Below are 21,291 nucleotides of genomic sequence, written 5' to 3'. Positions count from 1 at the left end.
TACTTCGTCCACGTGCCAGGTTTTGAAGTTCTTAACTAAGGAAAAAAATTGGGTGGTTTGGAGACTGGTCAAGGCTAGGGAAAAACTGAATGGCCCCCTGAGAAACCCCATTTCTCTGCACTGTGGGAACCTGGCTTTAACATAAGTACTCTCTCATTCTGATATTCACAGGAATCTAGGCGAAATCCCATGGTATGCCATTTATGAACAAATATGTATATTTTAAAAAGCTTGGCTCTGATGACTCATTCTTTCATAATTGGTTTGAAAGAAGTATTGAAAAGCTACTGTGTGGAGTCCTGTACACTCACTACCGTTGCATTTTAAAAGGCCTCTGTGTGCATGGTTGTGCAACATGAAGATCTTGCTAAATATCTTGCCAGTTGTCTCTATGAGACCTCACTGCAGAGTCCCTTAGACTGAGAATGTACATTTACAGGCAGGACGCCTCCCAAACTCTCTGAAGACACCACTGGGTTAGACAGGGTACTAATCATGTACTAGATTTTCAGCAATTGCCCATGTTCCCCTGACTGAAATTGCTGATGTCAGCTGGCACTATTTGGAAATCTATGCCACTAGATAGAGCTTTCTGCATTCCCAGATCCTAGCATAAACTGTGACTGCATATATAGGCAAAACCAAACATGAACATCTTAAATTTTCACATAAATTATTTCCCACTTTCCTTTATATATTCTAAAAAATCAGGTAGAAAAGGGGTTTCTCAGTTTGTTATTTCAAATTTCTGAGTTGACTCCTGTGCTTTTCTAACAGTTTCTTTTCAGCCTTTTACCCCAGTGTTCTTCTGACAATTATGAATTTGTCTTTTCTTGTTCGTGTAAATCATTAAAACAATGCCCTTTCCTGCCACTGGTGCAGTGGACATTCACCAGAGTTTTTCTCCCAATTACATGCCTCACTGGGCTCTTCCTGATTTAAATATTTTCTCATTTTTCCTTTGTTCTCAGCTGTCAATGTTGCTGCTCAGTGAGGTCAAGTTGTGTCAGGAATCATGGTGTCTATTCCCACGAGGTGCTTGTGCTTTTTGAAATGCTGAAGTCTGAAAATCAATTGGTTTTGTAAAGGGGATAATGGAGGGTTTTTGTGTGTCTCTCCACCTCTGAAAAGGATTCTGTGTGGATGAACTCTGATTTTTATGTAGCTATAAACGTAGTTACTCAGCAACACAACCTGAGACTAACCCTTCCTTTTTTGTCGGTGTTTATTGCTCGCAATCACAGGGGAAGGTTTGGTTTTACTGGACACTGTGCAAATAAAGCCCAGGCTCCACAAAAGCCCACCTCTGTGTCCTGCAGGTGAACAAGCAGTCAAGCAAGGGCTGAAAAAACGTCAGCTGTGAAACGTAATTGCTCACTAGCGAATTGGCTGAATTCACCTCAATGTCAAACAATCAAAAGGTTGAGGAAATATTTGGACAGTCCTCACGTCAATGGACGCTATTCATCTAGAATTAATAGCTGATCAGCTGAGAGCTGAGTAGCTATCTGCTCTTCTTAATAAGTTTCTCTTCACGGGGTGGCAGAGCACAGTGCATCACTTCCGACACCATTAAGGGCCGTGTCTTAGAGAGCTAGATTTCATCTGGAAATCTATAAGAAAAATAAAGATGAACATCCTGAAAAAAATTTCCTTCCTTCTAGAAGCCTTTTGAAACCCAACTAAAGTAAGTTCTTACCGATTCATGGGAATGCTAATTAGGTGTGCTGTTCTTTGTAATTTCTGAAGTTTGAGTTTATTGCTGAACCGGTTTTGAAGCGTACCGCATGGGGAGGGACGGCTTCCACTCCCAGCAGTGGGCTTCTGAGGCATTAAACTGCCCTCTGGAAGGGATCACTCACAGCCTTTCTGAGACGGATGGGGCCTTTCTACGTGATCGCTATAAACCACAAGCTGTAGCGCAGTCCTTCAGGGCGCACAGCGTGAATTTTTGAGCATGTTGGTTGTTGCCGCATTGCCCAGGCTGTGTCTGGGGCCCCTGGATTATGTGGCACTAAAACGGGAGTTCAGCCTCAGACTTGCCTGCAGGACATTGTGTAAGTGCTGACGCCAGGGGACCAGAGTCACCTCTTGGTGACACTAGTCAGTGTCCTAGACTGGCTTGTGTGGTATCTAGTAGTTACTGCTGTTCTCCATGTCTCCAGAGCTGTATTTAAATCAATCGCGTGTTAGATCTCTAAGTGTGGGACACACATCCTATGTGCTGATTTCATGTTGCTTGTCATGTCACTTTCATGCCCCATCCTTTTCAGGACAACAGCAATGGTTTGACTTATTCTGATGTCAGGAGATTCAAAATCGAATTTGCAGCATTTTTTCTCTTGGGCTGGAGAGAAAACTTCAGAAGTTTTCTTCACCTGAGGTTAAAGGTATAATTGAATTGTCCTACCCTGTAGGGCTGCTCTTTTTTTCCTCTTTTTAATCGTGGAACAAAGTCAGCCCTCTACATACAGCTCAAAATGCAATGCTCACAAGTCCTTGACTAGTGAACTTTATTATGGAGATGGAAACCTGCCAGCACAAAGTCAGGGTTAGCCAATATTAGTTTGTCTGAAGTATTAGAGTCACCTTCACAGTGGTTGGGATCTATGTTTTGGGCACTATGAGAAATGCGCTTCTTTCTTAAAAGAGGAGTGTGAAGGCTTTACACAGAGACAGCCAATTATGCAGTTTGCTCGAAGATGAGCCAATCATTCATTTTAATGAAGAGAATTTCAACTTAGACATAAGTATGTCCTTGACATTTTTTAGTAGCAGCGACATTATCTGAGCAGCTCGTTCTAAGAGAAACATCAGACATACACAAGTACATTTACCTCTATAGGGAAAAAACACTAAGTAACTTGATTTGCTTAGCAAAACCAGTAACAGGTTCTTAGGTATTACCAGAATTCCATCTTCCTCAGTTCTGTGAGTTTGTGCAGAGTATTTAAGGCAGCAGATGAATGCAAAGCTACAAGATTCAGAGAGCAGCTGTAAGAACTGATGCTAAAGTGATCATGAATGACTGTTAATAAGTACGGTTTCTTTACAAGTAATAGCCACAGTTCCTGCCCAAGATTTGCAGTATTAAAGGACCTCTGACAATGTGATCACACTGGGATTGTGTTCAGCAGAGTTACCTCTAGGAAGTCTCTCTGAAATTTGTGATGTCAAATGGCAAATATAATCTCTTTTTTGCCTCTCTCCTTTTGTTCGGTTTTTTTTTGGGGGGTGGGGGGAGGCTTTTTTTTCTTTTTTTTTTAAATCAGTACGTAGGTCGGTCCATTCATTTCAGCTATTTGGAAAATTACTCTAATGTATAGGTGATTCTAATTTTAGTTACGAAAGAGGTGTTTTTCTGGGAACCTCAAGCCATTTATTCATTATACACCAGCAAGCTCAGCAAAGTTACTTTCATTGTACTAGTTACTGTAAGAATACACAGTATTAATATATATACACATATATATATATATTACAGAGACAGCTGTAAGAACACAGGCCAGGGTTTCAGGTGTATTTTGACATTTAACTCAGATTGAACACAAGAGGTAATAGATACCTAAAATATGTCTTCATCCACCTTAACAAGTTATGTGAAAAGGTTAGGGGAATAGAAAGAAAGATTTGCTAGCTGCATTTTACTGATAAGGATTAGAGAAAGAGAGCTCAAGGTTGTGCTGCCTGTTTTGAAGCTCTCTCGAAGACTTAGATGCGTGTTGTATGGGTGATGGCATATCAGAATGGCCCTCCCAATAGGAAACTCAGCTTTCACAGAAATATAGTTTTCTTGAGAAACGGATTTTACGCCCCCAAATTTTTTTTCATTGGGAAAGACAGTGAGCCAGCTTTGGCAGTTGATACGCTGAGATCTTGATTTATGAAGTTCCTTGGTGTCATAAAGATCTTTGGTGTCATTTCATCTTGATATAAGAAAGAAATTTTAAACACTGAGAACAATCTCCCCAGGGATTTGGTAGAGTCCCCATCACTGGCGGTTTTCAAGGTGTGATTGGAGAGGGTGCTAGATAATCTCATCTAGGCTCCCTTTCTAATGAAAGGTAGGACCAGATGGTATTTTGAAGTCCCTTCCAACCTGGGCTGTTCTATGATTCTATGATAAAAAACAAAATTTTTTCATAAATATGTATGCCACTCCATCTTCAAAAGAGCTGGGTTTCTTACACCCACTAAGCCTATTAGAAGTAACATCTAGCACTTTCCTCTGATTTTATTTATTTGGGCAATTTGTATTTATTTGCTCTAGTTTCAATGCTGGTTTGTTTTTGCTAGCTCAATAGCTGTTCTCTCTCCCTGTTGTTTAAAACTTGAGATATTTACAACATCTAATAGCAATACCTCTCAGTCTTTTTTAGCTGTAATGTAGTCTTTTTACATTCTCTGATCATGCATGTTGTTTAAATTTGAAATATTTTAGATCAAACTGATTTAATGTGAACCAGGAGTTTTGTTTTTTTTTTTAATTCAAAATTAAACATGTCATATCAACTCCATTTAAAGTACCTAGCTGCATTTGACTGGCATCTCATTTCCCTATGGAAGGGTTTTTTCAAATTCCCAGTCTCTTCTCTAAACAGAGCTCCCAGAAAAAAAATTATATTCCTGTAATTCATTGCAGATATCTTCAAATCAAGTGGTGGTTCACCCCTAGAGGCACATGCTTCTGCACGTCTTATGGAAAAAAGCCAGGATGCACTGAAGGTGAGGAAAAGGATGAGAAAATCAGAGAATCATAGAACAGTTTGGGTTGCAAAGGACCTTCAAAGGTCATCTAGTCCAACCCCCCTGCAATGAACAGGGACATCTTCCACTACATTGGGTTGCTTAGAGCCCTGTCCAACCTGACCTCGAATGTTTCCAGGGATGGGGCATTTTCCACCTCTCTGGGCAACCTGTGCCAGTGTTTCACCACGCTCATTGTAAAAAAATTCTTCCTTATATCTAGTCTGAATCCACCATCTTTTAGTTTAAAACCATTACCCCTTGTCCTATCGCAACAGGCTCTACTAAAAAGTTTGTCCCCATCTTTCCTATAGCTCCCTTTAGATACTGGAAGGCCGTTATAAGGTCTCCCTGGAACCTTCTCTTCTCCAGATTGAACAACCCCAACTCTCTCAGCCTGTCCTCATAGGAGAAGTTTTCCATCCCTTCGATAATTTTTGTGGCCCTCCTCTGGACCCACTCCCACAGGTCCATGTCTTTCTTGTGCTGAGGACTCCAGAGCTGGACACGATTCTTCAGGTGGGGTCTCACCAGAGCAGAGCAGAGCAGAGGGGCAGAATCACCTCCCTCAACCTGCTGGCCATGCTTCTTCTGATGCATCAGAAGCAGCCCAGGATACGATGGGCCTTCTGGGCTGTGAGCGCACATTGTCAGCTCACTAGAACAAATATTCACTACTTCTAAATCACTAATTTTACTTTACTTTTCATCACCTAAAGCACTTTGCATTGTTTTTCCCTTTAAATCCACAACTTCTGAGTTAGCTGATCAGCCTGTATAAGTGAATAATCATACAAATACATGCTTGTGTGCATTTTCTCAAAAACTGTTCTTATGAAAAAACCCTTATTTATATGTGGGTTCCCCTTAAAGGTGAAAAATATCAGTCAGAAATGCCTTCAGGGGATGTTTGATTTTTATTTGAATCAATATCCCTAAAACCATTTTTGTGCAATATTGCATTTCCCTGCAAAAGTAAGTTTCAGGGTTGATTAACATGCAATACCTGAGATTGAATGCCCTTTCTTTGTCAATTTGAATTTATTGGCCACTAAGTTTTACACTGGGAATACCTTTTGCCTTTTAATTAGATTTTTAATATGGGGAACAGAACAACCTGGCAGACTACAGTCAGAAGTAACAAAAGTAAACACACAACATTATACGTCCTAGCTTCTGATAAAAAAGGATGATCAGAAACATGATTTGATGTGCGTGACAAACTATGGAACGCTAACTATGTCTGCTTCTTGTGGTCTATACCATAGTTTTCACTCACTTTAACTTTAGGGTTTTTTTCAGAAGGGCAAACTAGCAAACACCCTTTGCTCACCTCGGAAGGGCTGGTGATGGCCATACAATAATTTAAAATTTAATTGTTTTCCTGGATTATCTTTCCCAGGTGTAATGCAAAACAGCCTTTTTTCATCTTTTGCTCTAAGAGGCTTTTTAAGGTCTTAAATGACCAAGGTGTGGCATACCACTAGCATCCATGACTGGAGTAGAACAGCATGGCACAGGCATCTATGAGATAGATGTCATGAAGGCTTCGGGCATTTATCTGAGCCATCTAATAGAAGAATGTAGTCATCACAGACACCTTCTGTAGTCAACAGAGAAAGACAGAATGTTCCCAGCTGCTGAACCAACTACTCTGCTACGTGTCCCTTGAGCTGCATGTTTTGCTTCAGAGCAATCCAGTGCCTTCAGCATTATGCTGGCTGTGAATTTCACTTTTATTAAAAAAGTAAATTTGCCTTGGATACAGATGGTGTCCTACAGAAACCTTGCAAGGGGTGCAGACGGTAGGCACTGAGAACAGAAGTGGTTGCCAAGTAGAGAAGTCACTGGATGAGTGTTTCAGATGGTACTGCTGGGGTTTGCTGCTACTCTCTGATGGCCAGGGACTGCAGAAGCTGTTATGAGCATGAAGTTTGCTTAGTGCTAGGCTACCAAAGCTCTTTCTTCTCATCAGCATCAGAACATGAAAATAAAGCAGAGTCATGCGCAAGTTGCAAAGAAGCCCATTGAGGAGACCTTCGTATTTTTACTGCTAATAAAGAAACATTGTTCTTCATTCAAATGCCTCATCAACTCATTATCCTAGGCAAGGGGCAAGTTCATATAACTCGCAAATTATGTTATTTCAATAATAGCTGTGGATGCTTGAATGGAAACACTTTAATCTTGCAGAGGGAAATGTCATGACAACGATCACTAATGCAGTCTTCACTGTATTAAGCCAAAAGCTATGCTGAAAAATGAATATGCTTTGGATACACCCAGAGCCACAAGCAGCTTTTTTTTTTTTTTTAAGCAGGTTTTAAGGCTGACATTTATACAAAACTTTTTCTTTTTAACTCAAAAATTTGTTAAAAGTCTTCCAGCATATTTTGCAGATAAGTGAGGGCTTCTTTTTTAATACAAAACTGGGGGCTTTTGGAATGAGATGCTGCGAGTTCTGTTTCTACGGCTAGTATTTTGTATTTTGCAGGTTTACAATCCTGTATAGGTCCGGTTCATGTTTCTGGAGTTCTCATTGCCAGAATCTGTGAACATAAAAAGTCATAATGAAGAATAAAATATGAAATGTTTTGGCTTTGCTTTCACTCTCTCAGACCTCTGGAAAATTCTGTGTGTGCAAATCAGATGCTAAATAGCACATTGGGAAGCTATTAATAAAAAATATAGCTTTCTCGCTAGTAAAAGATTTAGAGATTTCTTATTTCCAGTTTAAAGTATGACCCAAGTGGCTACATTTATCACTGCAGAGTTTTTGGTCTTAATACATAGGTTGATAGTGTGAGGGCTGGAACCAGATTCAGCTGTACAACAGCAGCTGTGGAGCTACACGTCTGTATCTGTAGCGTGCCATCTACCCGCAGTAGTAATGGGGGAGAAAGGCATGGTAGATAATTTGTAGGTGGAAGAACGATGGACTTTTGGACGGTGTACAGAAAGTTTTGTATTTAGAAAGGAAAGAAAACCTGTGTTAGGGTGAAGCAAGGCACTAAAATCCTGAATAACTTTTATGAGCTCTCTCAGCAGGACAAGCTGCGCTGAACTAAAATGGGGAGATCTGGAGGCTGAATTGTCAGGAGGTAGGCGTGAAGATGAGAGCTCATGGTTTACAGAAGAGTTACTCAAGCACAGGAACTGCTCCGTGGCCAGTGCTCTGTGGCACATGGCGTATTTGTGCTCCTGCCTCGGAGCAGTTGCGGCCATGCAGCAGGTACGAACGGCCTCGCTCCCCTGCAGGGGTGATTTTTTAGAATTTACTAGTTCTCTGAAGACTGAGATTGCCACCTGGGTCTCACTGAGCAGTACTTCTAGGCAAATCCCTCTTACACTGTTGGGAATCAAGCCGTGAAAAACCAAATGCCTTCTTAATTCTCTTTCTTGAGGTAGTGACACCCAGCTAATACATTTGAAAGAAGGATTTAAGTGAAGTGACAAGCTGCTGGCACATGTCTAACCTATTATTTTTAAACACTACAGGTTAATCTCTTTGATTGGAAAGCTTTAGGAACCACTTTCAAGAGAGCTCCCAATGGCAATTAGTAGAAAAGTAAAAACCACACAAACCGTCTGTCCTGAAAGCCTGACACGAAGGAGGAGCATGCCCTGAAGTCTGCACGTGTGACACTACAGCAAGAAAGAGTGAACAAGGTAAATGTTCATGATTTGTCTGTCGTTTCTTTCAGCACGCTATTGATTCCCTTTTACAAAAACAGAAACAAAACCAAAAACAAACCCGCTATGGAAATTTGAGTGAAGCTTCCAGTCAGGTGCAGCAAGAAAGGCAACCTTATGACACTAGGGCCTAGGGACTTTGCATGTTCCTATCAAATCAGAAATACATTTCTTAAAGTCTTGTTAAAATGAGAGTTTGGAGGAAAAATCATGACTGTACACCGGATGAATCTCAGTCTCTAGGGCAGACATTTCTAAGTACTGATAAATTAAGCTATGGAAGGCTAAAAGGTTGCTCAAATGATAAATAATACACGCTTGTTTCATCACATGAAGCACATGCTGTTGAGATTTCAAATGAAAATGAAAGTAGAAGAATAGTGTATGTCTCCTTATTCTGTCTTTTCTTTCTACATTCTAACTTCAATACAAATTAAGTAGTTTCACCTTGCTTGCCCTTTTGCTAAGAGCTTTGAGTGGTATGAATAGAGAGTTCTATGCTTAATCTCTGGATGTAAAGTGTTAAGGGGATTGATTCCCTATTTCCAAATATTTTAGAGTAAATCTTATGATATGTTAGCAAGTTATTCAAAGATAACTAGATTAAAGATTGCCAATTATTTAGAAGCTTGTATAACTTAATTTTTGTTGTCCTAGTGAATCTTCAACTGGGTTAAAGTTTAAAATCCCTAGTACTGGTGAAAAACCCAAATATTTGACATCCATCCCTTGTATCCTCTGTAGAGGTACTCCTGAAACCTTTATAATGATGGCATTTTGGTCACATCAGGTAAACTCTAAATTTTGAATGGCAATCAGCGTAAAAGGAACTTGCAGTCCCTAAAACAGAGTATGTTTGCTAGAGACAAACTTCTTTGAGCAACATGATTTTTAACGTCTGGAGAAGTGTGGACTTTTTTCAGCCGTGTAGGTGTTCTTCAGATACAAGATGTTTTACTTTTATGTTAGTAATTGTGTATCTGGAGCCACGTATTTCCTTTGTGTACACAAAATGAAAGTGCTTCCTCTTTCTATCTCAATCACCACTTATGTCCCTGGGTCATATTAAAAATACAAATGGAATCAATCATGCTGCTGATGAGAGGCAATGTAGTGGTGATAAATGCATATCCATTGACTTTCTGTTGCTGTTCTGGAGAGGAGACAAATTGAGTGACAACCTAAATGTGTTGTAACAATGCACTGAGGAAACAAATGCAGCTGACACGTCACCCACAGCAAATGTACTGTGCTCAATTGAATGGATAGGATTTAAACACTTCCTAGCATATTAGTTAGGAGTTCTAGTAAGTTCTTTCTCAGGCAGCTGGGTTAGGTTTATGACATGGTCATATGGTACCTGCAGGACATAAATATGTGTTGGAAGTAATGCCAGGCACCCACACACCTACAAATCTGCCAGGGTAGGCAGCGTTCAGATTTATCTAGTCTGAAAGATCTAACTCCAGGGAGAATCATCCTTTTGGGAAAATATTTTCACATTTTTAAGATTTATGAGATGCCTTACTATCCCTTTAAGGAGAGTGTATTACTTGTAGCGAAAAGTTAACAAACACCGGTCTTTGGCAGAGTTGCTGCTAAAATATTGCCTTAAAGCAAAAGTGAATGTGAAGGTAGCACTGCTTTCTGATAACATTGAGATGTGCCTTCATAAATTCTTAGTGTCTCTTTAACCTACTTCACCCGATTTTAAAGCTGCAAAGTCTATTTAGAATATAAATGTGTCTTCTTGCCTATTTCCTAGGAAAGACTCAGGTGATAAGTAACAAATGAGGAGTTGACAATGCACTCAATAAATCTACAGATAATGCAGATGCATCACAAGTAAGGGGGATTACTTTATTTACATTTTCTTTATTTTTCATTAAGTCCTATAGCACACAAATGTTAGTTCTGTGTAGGGAATAAAAAGGAACAGGAATTGAAAAAGCAAAGAGAAACATTCAACTGCCTTGATAATCACCATTTAATGGTAAGGAAAACTCAATAATTTGTGTTTTAGTTTTACCACAGACTCTTCTCCCCTTCTACCTTTACCATAGTCTTGGCCTCAGTCCAGGGGTTCTGTTTTCCTTCTCACTGCTTGGACATTTCTTTCTCCTCCATGGCTGCAGCACTTCTTGAGCCTTTATGCCTTCCCTTCTCTGTAGGGAGGTTAAGAAATTTGCATTTTTCTGGACAGATAGAGAAGGCAGCTGTACCTGTACCGGAAAGAGACTGAGGAGTTGTGATTTGAGTAACTGTGGATGGAAGCTAGAAGGGGTGACAAAGGTGGAGGTGGATGTTGTAGAATCTGAGAAAGGAAGATGTGAAAGATAGGAAGAAGAAAAGAGTACTGGGGGAAGCGAACAGTATCCTTCAGCACCATGACTCAGAAGATACCTAAGCCAGTGCTGATCTTTCCAAGTGTGGCCAGTAGGAGGTACTTTAATGCCTGAGGGGTTGCAATAAAAATTTCATCTTGTATGCACTAGTCTTAAGTGCTTGCATACTTAGTACTTCCTTTTAACTCAGCAAAGGAATCTCCCTGCTACTCTGTGCAAAAGCAAGCAGGGCGTTTAGACCGGGGATAATATCTGTTTTGAAGGATTAATGCATATGGTTGACTGAAAGCTGGATGATAGTCTCTAGTCCCTTGCTTTGTCAGGTCTACTTTAATTTCTTTGTGTGTCTGTACGCTGGATACCAAAATATTTTACATACCAAGTTTCAAGTGGCATAGAGGGAAATAGGTAATGCTCTAGGTCCTTATCTGGACTTGTGTCTTCAATATTTCATTATGTTCTCACAAGTCCTGTGATATTGGTATAGCTGAAAAATAGGTGGGTTTTTTTTTCTGCACAAACAAACGTTAACTACATTAGACTGGAACATATAAAAGAGGCATAAAATACATGGACACTTTGTCCATGCTGAATTCTTAATGCTGCCAAAAGTAGAAAATGAGAAGTGTCAGCACTACTAGCTCTCATCCCCGGGCTCTAGTGAGCAATATCGACATTATTCTGGATGCAAGTTCCTATTTCAGTAATGAAACTGTAAAGCTACACATTCTAAAGAAAAAAAAAAATAAATGCATGTGCAATGCAAGGTGTCTACTCCCCTGCCTCTTCTCCACTACTTCAAGCATGAGAGCTCTCGAGCATCCCCTTCTCATTTCCATTTTGAAAGGTATACCATGTGGGGATAGTCCTGATCAGTCTCATGCAGTGACAAGGTACAGCACTACCAAACTGGCTTAGCAGAATTTTCTGATTATGATGCAGTACCATACACACTGGCAACAAACTGAAACATTTAAAAGGACAAGCAAAGTTCATAAAATGCATCTGCATTTTTTAATTTAACATTAAGGGACATGAGATTCACAGTGTAAATGTAAACCAGTATCGTTGTAGTGGGTCCAGTAAAACTCCGCTGTCAGTTGCGAAGTCAAAATCAGCAGCTACATTTGCAAAGACATTTATGCATCTGGTTCCCATTAAAGCAAAAAAGATGCCTAAGTGCCCTTAAAATCTGCTCTTTCGGCTTTTAAAACTGAATTATCTCTGAAAAGGCAGTGCCTTTTCAAAGTACTTTTACTTCCATGAAGTGGATGCTGTATAAAGCAGTGAAAAAGCAAACTTTTTGAAAATGAAGATTGCAAACTGCAAATACATTAGCTTTTAGTGTATCCTGTAATTTAGAGATTCTTAGGACAGAGTGACCTTTTTTTTGGATTAAAAGGACAAAAAAGCCAACTCCTGTCAAGATTAAAACAAATTTATATTTATTATCATTTTCGTAACAAACACATTTACCATCCTTTTTCATGATCTTGCCTGCAGTCCTTGAAAGTCACATGGAGAGGAGGAGATAATATGGACATTCATATACAGACATGCACATTGCCTATCAAACGAGCCTCCTGCCGTGTGTGTTATTATGGTACTGGTTTTTGTATTTTCCCGTTGTAATTGACAGTCTAAATGTATGTGCTGCGCTGAGAAGTATATGCTATGTCAAGAAGTACTTTGATTCCTCTGTACTTTTGCGAAATTACTGGTTCTCTCTCAAGCCTGCACAACAAGCGATGCGAGTAGTTCAGGGACTGATTTCCTTCCCCGCCCCCCTTCCCTTCCATCCCCACAAACCAGCCTTTGGATTTTCCAGCATTGTTTCCAGCATTCTCATCATTTGCATGAGAAACTGACATTTTAGAAGGTAATTGGAAAAAATGTATTTAAAAACAACCCAACAAAGCAGACAGTCTGCACTCATAAATCTCATTAGAGGTGCTTCAGGCTGTGTCATAATGGCCTGAAAATCACTGACACACAGCTCTGTGTCTGGTTGAGGAGGAACTAACGTAAAGGCACATTTTATTTGGTTTTTACATATAAAATATCAAAGAGCAGAATGTAGTTGCCAGCTTTTTAGATACAGTTTTGTTAGTGGAAGTCAGTTGGTGTTGCAGATAACTGCAAATTCTTTCCAGTTGCTAGCAATTATTATTACTTATTGTTTCCCTTTCTCTTTTTGTAGCACCTTACATGACCTAAAGAAGTCAGAACACCTTTCGAAAATCATGAATGAAGACATAAGAGTAGATAACAGTGGGAATTCAAGCTAAGGGGCTTGTTGAGGATAACATCACAAGTGGTACATCTGAAAGTAAAACTCAGATCCTTGGATACCTGATCTTCTGTGTTAATCTGTCCTAAATTGGAGCGCTGTTTTCAGGAATATACATTATAGCTCCACTCAACAGCTAAGATGTAAGAAGACAATTGCTAACTGCTGTCAGCCTAGTGCCAGGTTTTGCTGTGAGTTCGCAATGATTCTCACATGGGGTAGGGTTCATTACATCCAGCTTTGGCCTCATCAGAATTACACGTCTAGTCTAAGCTGGTCTCCCGAGATCACTTTCTATTCAGTGAAGAGAAGCAGACATTTCCAGGCAGTGGCTCACCCTAGTCTAAGATGAAATCCATGCTAATGTACCGATTGACTCCATGGAGAACCTGTCTCTCCTGACTGCAGCCCAGCCTGTGGATTTGCAAACTGGAGTCCTGAGGTTAGGTGAGGGCATTCCTGTCCCAAAGAAGAATTTGCCATAGACATAATGTTCAGTTATTTCTAACCCTCTGTACTCCCCACAGGGGCAGGCTGCTGTTCAGCACTTAGGAAGAAAGCTACTGGATTACAAACACAATTCAAATTTCTGCAGGAAAGAAACATCCCGAGCTGTGTTTGACTAACACTCAAAATCAGTTTCATCATGTTAAGGGGAAGAGATGGCACAACAAAACTGAGAGCCTCCAAAAGAGAACTACGGAAAGTTCCCATTGATTTAGTGGGAGCAGTTGCTACAAAGAGGAAAATGTTGTCATGTCCAATTTTCATAAATCTGTCTGCCAACAACATCCCAGCCAGAAACATCTTTCGGCTGTATGTGGTGTGGTTGGCTGCAATTGTAACGAGACATAAAGCCAATAGTATCCTAGGCATCACTATGTGAAATTTCTCAGAGGGTAAGTATGCAGCAGAAAAAAGCTATGTGAGGTTTTTGCTTAGAGAGGCTTTCTGATTATAGGAAATTGTTCTGAAGGTTTATGAGGACATAAATTTACCCACAGTATGTCAGCCTTCCCATCCACGACATCCTGTTATTTGTTCTTTCTTCCCCATTATCTTTTCAAAAGGTGCGTTCTCCAGGTACTACTATGGCCTTTCAAATTTAGGCTTACAAATTCAAGTTTATTACTTAAACTTAAGGGATTTTTTTTAACTTTATTTAAAATTTAGCTTAGGAGGCTTAGAATCAAAGAAATTAATCTTAAGGAAAAAGCTCTCAAGCAGGAGATCAGTTTCATGCTTCCTATCTTGCTTTGCGGCTATGCACTTAAACTTGGATCGGCTGGACCCGTGATCCATACAGAAATGTAGAGGCATCTAATTTCTTTTGAAACCACTGGGTGTGAGGCATTTTAATATCTTTCAAGGTCCTGTCCTCTAATACTGTGTAATACTTTCTGTCTGTTGTTTGCTGAAGGCAAACCAGCCTTTTTCTCTGTAATTTTCTGTGGCTTGGTGTGCTGTTAATACAACTGCTTTCACCCTTTACCGTGCAGCACTCCTAAGGCAGCGACCCCTTCACTCCTTATTAGTGCTCTGCAGAGAAGACATTTGATTACTGACGGAGGCAACATGTTCTTTCTAGTGAAAACTCTTGTTGCTTCCTAGACAGACAGAAGTAACGGTACCTGATACTGGATCTTGCTGAAGCAGATCTGTAAAGCAGAAGAGTACGCAAGAAGGGGAGAATGAATAATGCTGCTACAAATCTAGGAAATCCGCGTTTCTCGTTAAAATACCAGGGTGCTGGTAGTTAGCCTGCATATGATATCCAGCTGGTTGGCAGCCATAGGAATCATCTTATTTTGTAACAAATCTGAAAACTTGGGAGTTTTCTTTTTAACCCAAATCATTAAATCCTCTTATTTCTGAACAAAATGTTCACCCTCCAGGTCTCCCGGTTTGAAATTACGCTAGCTTAGGGTATTCCCATTTAATTGCAACTTTCACATAAAAACATCATAAGGTCTGAGAACCTTGGTTTGTTATCTATTTTAATTACTACAAAAACACACCACTTCAGACCTATAAGGCAAAATCTCGTGTTTTGCTATGGAAACAGATAGCAGCTTCAATTTTCCAGACCGTAGTGGACATTCAAGACAGGGGGACAGTGTGAATTTAGTTGCTGATGAGGCTATTTTGTGCTGGCAAGGGCAAAACTAAGCCTGTAAGATGCCACAGGCAACGTCTTTGTTTAAGAAAGATTTCAGTTGTCATGAGTGTCACTGTGTGTCTCCCACAGAGCTCTCCAAGATGATTACAGCAATCACAGCCTGATCCCTGATTCGCCTTCCTCTTTCCTTCCACCTACTCTTCTGTCTCTTTCCCTCCTTTTGCTCATCAGCAACTGCTTGGAAGTTTTCTAGAGGTAAGGGGCTGGCTCCAGCTGCGTGGAGTGTTGTTAAATAACAAAGAAACTCCTCTGTTTCTAATTCAGCCTGATGTGATTCACGCTGCTCTGTTTAGAAATAGTTAGAAGTGAGCACTGGAGCTTTGAATTCTATTTTGGGAGGCCTCTGTTTTACCTTATAATCCCAGCCCCATATCCTTATCCTTTCTACCCAAGAATGTTGGGTATTTTGCTCTCTCGGGTTATTCCAAATCTGTGTACAAAAATGTGTGACTCAAATATTTGAAGATTTACTGTTTTAGCACTGCCACCTAGATACTAGAGTTGTGATTCGTGACTGTTGTCTTCTTAAGCACTGACAGTTCATAATAGAAAAGCTATTTTCTGCTGCATACTGTGCATAGCGTGGCGTCATGCATTAAGAGTGTGCTGTTAAGTACACAGCATTTCTTTTCTGCTTTATGATTACCAGGCCAACAAAGATGCACATAAAGTGTTGCGTATGTTTTCACTGTCATTTCTTTTGACACATCCATCCCTGAGAATAGCATTTGGCCTGAAAAAAGTAGGAAGAAATTAAAAGTCATGGAAGAAACAAATCCACAGATAATGCAAAACACCAATGTTTTGCAAAATTTTGCAAAATAGGCCATTCTGATTGTTTAGTTTTCAACTTTGTTGGGCCGCAAAATATAAAGCAAGGATCCACCGTTTTCCTTCTCAATCTGGGCTTAATTATAAGCATGGTGACATATTAAGTTTTTAACAAAAATATTCAAGACAATCTGTTGGTTCATTAAATTCACCAAATATAAAATACACTTTTGCAGTTGAAGCTAGTGTTTTGTTCATAAGAAATCATGGTCTTCATGCGCCTTTATGTCATGTTGACTAGTAAATGTTTTTAAATCATTAATTAGTTGTTGAAAGTAAACAATCTTTATGACAGAATCGTAGAACATTTCTCAGTTTGTCTAGCAGCATAATTATATTTGGTACCCACTTTGTCGTTATACTTATTCATTAAATAAAAAAAAATCTAACATTTAAAAAACAAATTATGACACGTTTTAAGAATTACAACTTTTAGCTTTAATAACAAGTTATGTGCTTTCTGAAAAAAACTTTCATCTATCATTTAAGTAGTCTATATTTTCCTTTTTAATTGCTTATTTAAGGCATTAATTTACAATATTCTAGAGCAGTGTGACATAGCCATTTGAAACAAGCAGGAGTTCATTGCATCGCAGTGAGTCATCTGTGATTGCTCACGTCCCTGCCTTTGCCTGCCTTGAGCTAATCTCCCCCCTCTCCTTTAGAGCTGTTTTTCAGAATGCTGAGTCTTTCCTGGAATGTCCTCTTCTACTGGGTGTTGAAGGTTACATTTAACCGTGTGACTGTGCTATGTCTTAAGAAGCCCTGAGTGCTACTGGAACGTGATGCTTCCATGAGGCCCCCTTACTGCCCCTTCTCAGCTATCTTCTCCCCATCTCTGTACTGAAACCGTGATTCCTCATGAGGCTTAGCCCAGGCTCAGGTTCGTAACTACCTTCTCTCATTTCCTCTCTGCTCCATGGAGGGACGTAAGGTGACCAAGGCAGGTGTAACTGTAGCGTACGGAATCACGGAATCACGGAATCACGGAATCTTCAGAGTTGGAAGGGACCTCTAGAGATCATCTAGTCCAACTCCCCTGCTAGAGCAGGATTGCCTAAAGCACATCCCTCAGGGCTGCATCCAGGCGGGTCTTGAAAATCTCCAGAGAAGGGGAGTCCACAGCCTCCCTGGGCAGCCTGCTCCAGTGCTCTGTCACCCTCACCGTAAAGAAGTTTTTCCGTGTATTTGAACGGAACTTCCTATGTTCTAGCTTGTGCCCATTGCCCCTTGTCCTGTCGCTGGGAACCATTGAAAAGAGCCTGGCTCCGTCCTCCTTAAACCCACCCTTTAGATACTTGTAAACATTAATCAGGTCCCCCCTCAACCTTCTCTTCTCCAGGCTAAAGAGTCCCAGCTCTTTCAGCCTTTCCTCATAAGGGAGGTGTTCCAGTCCCATAATCATCTTTGTTGCCCTACGCTGGACTCGCTCCAGTAGTTCCCTGTCCCTCTTGAACCGGGGAGCCCAAAACTGGACACAGTACTCCAGTTGTGGCCTCACCAGTGCAGAGTAGAGGGGGAGAATGACCTCCCTCGACCTACTGGCCACAGTCTTCCCTATGCAGCCCAGGATGCCATTGGCCTTCTTGGCGACAAGGGCACACTGCTGGCTCATGGATAATTTGCTGTCTACCAGGACCCCCAGGTCCTTCTCCTCAGAGCTGCTTCCCAGCATGTCCGCCCCTAACCTATACTGGTGTTTGGCATTCTTCCTTCCCAGGTGCAGGACCCTACACTTGCTTTTGTTGAACCTCATTAGGTTCTTCTCTGCCCAGCTCTCCAGCCTGTCCAGGTCACGCTGGATGGCAGCACGGCCCTCTGGAGTGTCGGCCACCCCTCCCAGCTTGGTATCATCAGCAAACTTGCTGAGGATACACTCTGTCCCCTCATCTAGGTCATTAATGAATATATTGAACAAAATTGGACCAAGTATTGACCCCTGAGGGACACCACTCGTTACAGGCCTCCAACTGGACTCTGTGCCGCTGATCACAACCCTCTGAGTTCTGGCACTCAGCCAGCTCTCGATCCACCTCACTGTCACCTCGTCTAGCCCATACTTCCTCAGCTTCCTAATGAGGATGTTATGGGAGACAGTGTCAAAAGCCTTGCTAAGGTCAAGGTAGATGACATCTACGGCTCTCCCCTCATCCAGCCAACCCGTTATAACATCATAGAAAGCTATCAGATTGGTCAGGCATGATTTGCCCTTGGTAAATCCATGCTGACCACTTCCAATAACTTCCTGTTCCTCTATGTGTTTGGAGACGACATCCAGAATGAGTCGCTCCATTACCTTCCCAGGGACAGAGGTGAGACTAACCGGCCTGTAGTTCCCTGGCTCCTCTTTCTTGCCTTTTTTGAAGATTGGAGTGATGTCAGCCTTCCTCCAGTCCTCAGGCACCTCTCCTGTTCCCCATGACCTTGCAAAGACGATGGAGAGTGGTCTAGCGATAACATCTGCCAGCTCTCTCAGCACTCGCGGGTGCATCCCGTCAGGGCCCATGGATTTATGAATGTCCAGCTTGGCCAAGTGGTCTCTGACCCGGTCCTCCTCAACTAAGGGAAAATCTTCCTCTCTCCAGACCTTCCCCCTTGCCTCCAGGGTATGGGATGCGTGAGGGACGGCTTTATCAGTGAAGACCGAAGAAAAGAAGGCATTCAGTAACTAGGGCCCACTAGGGCACCCATCTCATTCATCAGTGGACCTATATTTTCCCTAGTTTTCCTTTTTCTGTTGATATACTGGAAAAATCTCTTCTTGTTGTCTATAACTGCAGTGGCCAAGCTGAGTTCTGATTGAGCTTTGGCCCTTCTAATCTTCCCCCTGCATAGCTTTGTTATATCTTGATAATCCTCATAAGTTGCTAAGCCCCTTTTCCAGAGAATGTCAGCCTTCCTTTTTTTCCTGAGGTCCAGCCAAAGCTCTCTATTTAGCCAGGCTGGCCTTCTTCCCCGTCGGCTCGTCTTTCAGGACATGGGGATGGCCTTCTCCTGTGCTTCTAAGAGCACCTGCTTGAAGTATGACCAGCTTTCCTGGGCGCCTTTGCTCTTCAAAACTGCCTCCCAAGGGACACTCTCAACCATGCTCCTAAACAGGCTAAAGTCTGCCCTTCGGAAATCCAAGGTGGCAGTTTTGCTGGCTCCCCGCCTCCCTTCACCAAGAATTGAAAACTCTGTCATTTCATGGTCACTCTGCCCAAGATGACCTCCAACCTTTACATCCCCCACAAGACCTTCTCTGTTAACAAACAGTAGGTCCAGTAGGGCACTTCCCCTAGTAGGTTCCTTCACCAGCTGTGTTAGGAAGTTGTCTTCCACACACTCCAGGAACCTCCGGGACTGTTCCCTCTCTGCTGTGTAGTATTCCCAGCGGACATCCGGGAAGTTGAAATCCCCCACAAGAACAAGGGCAGATGATCGCAAGACCTCTGCCAGCCGCTTATAGAATACTTCATCGGTTTCTACATCCTGATTAGGGGGTCTATAACAAACTCCCATCACGATATCTGCCTTGTTGGCCTTCCCCTTGATTTTTATCCATACACACTCAACACTGTCATTCACACTGTTCAGTTCTAGACATTCAAAACCGCCCCTAACATAGAGGGCCACCCCACCACCTCTCTTCCCTTGCCTATCTCTTCTGAAAAGCTGGTAGCCATTAATTACAGCACTCCACTTGTGTGTGTCTTCCCACCACGTTTCCGTGATGGCAACCACATCATAGTTTCCCTGCTGCACGATGGCCTCCAGCTCGTCCTGCTTATTCCCCATGCTGCGTGCATTAGTGTAGATGCACTTCAGTTGGGTTAATTGTCCTACCACTTTCTTGGGGGGACAGGCCCTGATTTGCACCTGATCATTCTCGGACACTACTGTAGTTACCAAATTATCACTACTCCTTGTGTCTATGCTGCCACACAATTCACTATCCCCCACCATCGCTGAGACAGGCTGCAAGACCTTGCTATCACTTTTACCCATGAGCACTGCTACGTTGCTCCCAGGCAGCACTTTTGTGATCCTGGTTTCGTCCCCATCCCCCATCAAACCTAGTTTAAAGCCTTATGGATAAGCCCTGCTAATTCTTGTCCCAGTCTCTTTCTTCCCCTTCGGGTTAAGCTTCCCCCGCCTGATGCCAGCATGCCTGGTTTCCTGTAGATCAGCCCATGTTCAAAAAAGCCAAAGTCCTGCCGGACGCACCAGTCGCGGACCCAGGAGTTAATTTGCTGGCTCCTCCTATTTATCCCCTCGTCTACCCCTGCAAATGGTGGGATAGAGGAGAACAGTATTTGTGCTCCCGATCCCTTAACCAGCCGTCCCAGGGCCTCTAAAGTCATTGTTCATTGCCCTCAGACTTCTGGTACCTACTTCGTCACTGCCTACCTGAAATATCAGTAGCGGATAGTAATCTGATGACTGGACCAGGGAAGGGAGTTTCCTCCATATGTCCTTAATTCTGGCCCCAGGGAGGCAGCTGACTTCCCTGTGGGATGGGTCCGGTCTACAGATAGGACCCTCTGTACAGGTAAGCCTTTGGAGGAAAGGAAGGTTAGGAGGCTGTGACTGCATGACTGTCAAGACAGAGGCTCTTGCTCCAGAAGTAGGTAGGAGGTGTCTCAAACACTCAGATTCGGGAGCTAAGGGAGTAAGAGGAGCAGCTCTTCTTAGCAATGCTGGAAACAAATAACTCCCCAGTGGGGGATGAAACCCAAACGGTTCACATAGTCCTTCCTCGGATCTCCCTGCTGGGAAGCAAGGCAGGAGAAAACCAGTTTTCTCATTTCAAAATAGTGTGAGGTTGTGATGTTTTCACCCTTTCATGGAAAGAAAGGAATTGTGAATCCCTAGTTGCCACAAACAAGTAACTACTGCCAGAGGGAACTGACCCTGGGGATTCGAAATCTTTGCTGTACTTTTTATCTTATGTAATCTCCACTTCCTTTTTTTTATATCGGAAAAATGAAATTCCAAACGAGATTTGTTCTTAAATGAGGAACAGAATCTTCTTTCTGAAAATGTCCATATGGGTTCTTTTGACCACATAAACACTTTTCCTCAAATTTTATTAAATTGGAAGTTCCATTGATTTTTCCCTCACAATAAGTTTTACTCTCTACGGTGTTTTACAAAGTACCTAGACATCTTTTTTGTTTATTTGTTTGTTCTGTTAGTCTAGATTTCTCTTCCTTGGAAAAGCTTCA

General features: G+C 41.7%; 1 long non-coding RNA gene across 2 annotated transcripts; it reads left to right on the top strand.

Moving 5' to 3' along the window:
* The first annotated feature begins 1,517 nt into the window (after window positions 1-1,517).
* Window positions 1,518-16,427, top strand: LOC128909569 (uncharacterized). 2 transcript variants are annotated; one of them, XR_008466418.1, is made up of 5 exons: window positions 1,518-1,687; window positions 4,643-4,725; window positions 8,245-8,415; window positions 12,288-12,387; window positions 12,985-16,427. It is a non-coding gene; the product is annotated as an uncharacterized LOC128909569 (long non-coding RNA). The 2 variants fall into 2 exon arrangements; XR_008466417.1 differs by lacking the exon at window positions 4,643-4,725.
* The last annotated feature ends 4,864 nt before the right edge of the window (window positions 16,428-21,291 follow it).

The sequence above is a fragment of the Rissa tridactyla genome, chromosome 4 (genome assembly GCF_028500815.1).
Source record: "Rissa tridactyla isolate bRisTri1 chromosome 4, bRisTri1.patW.cur.20221130, whole genome shotgun sequence".
NCBI classification, from domain to species: Eukaryota; Metazoa; Chordata; class Aves; order Charadriiformes; family Laridae; genus Rissa; species Rissa tridactyla.
Note: the sequence above shows the minus strand (reverse complement) of the source record. Positions and strands in the feature narration are given on the sequence as shown.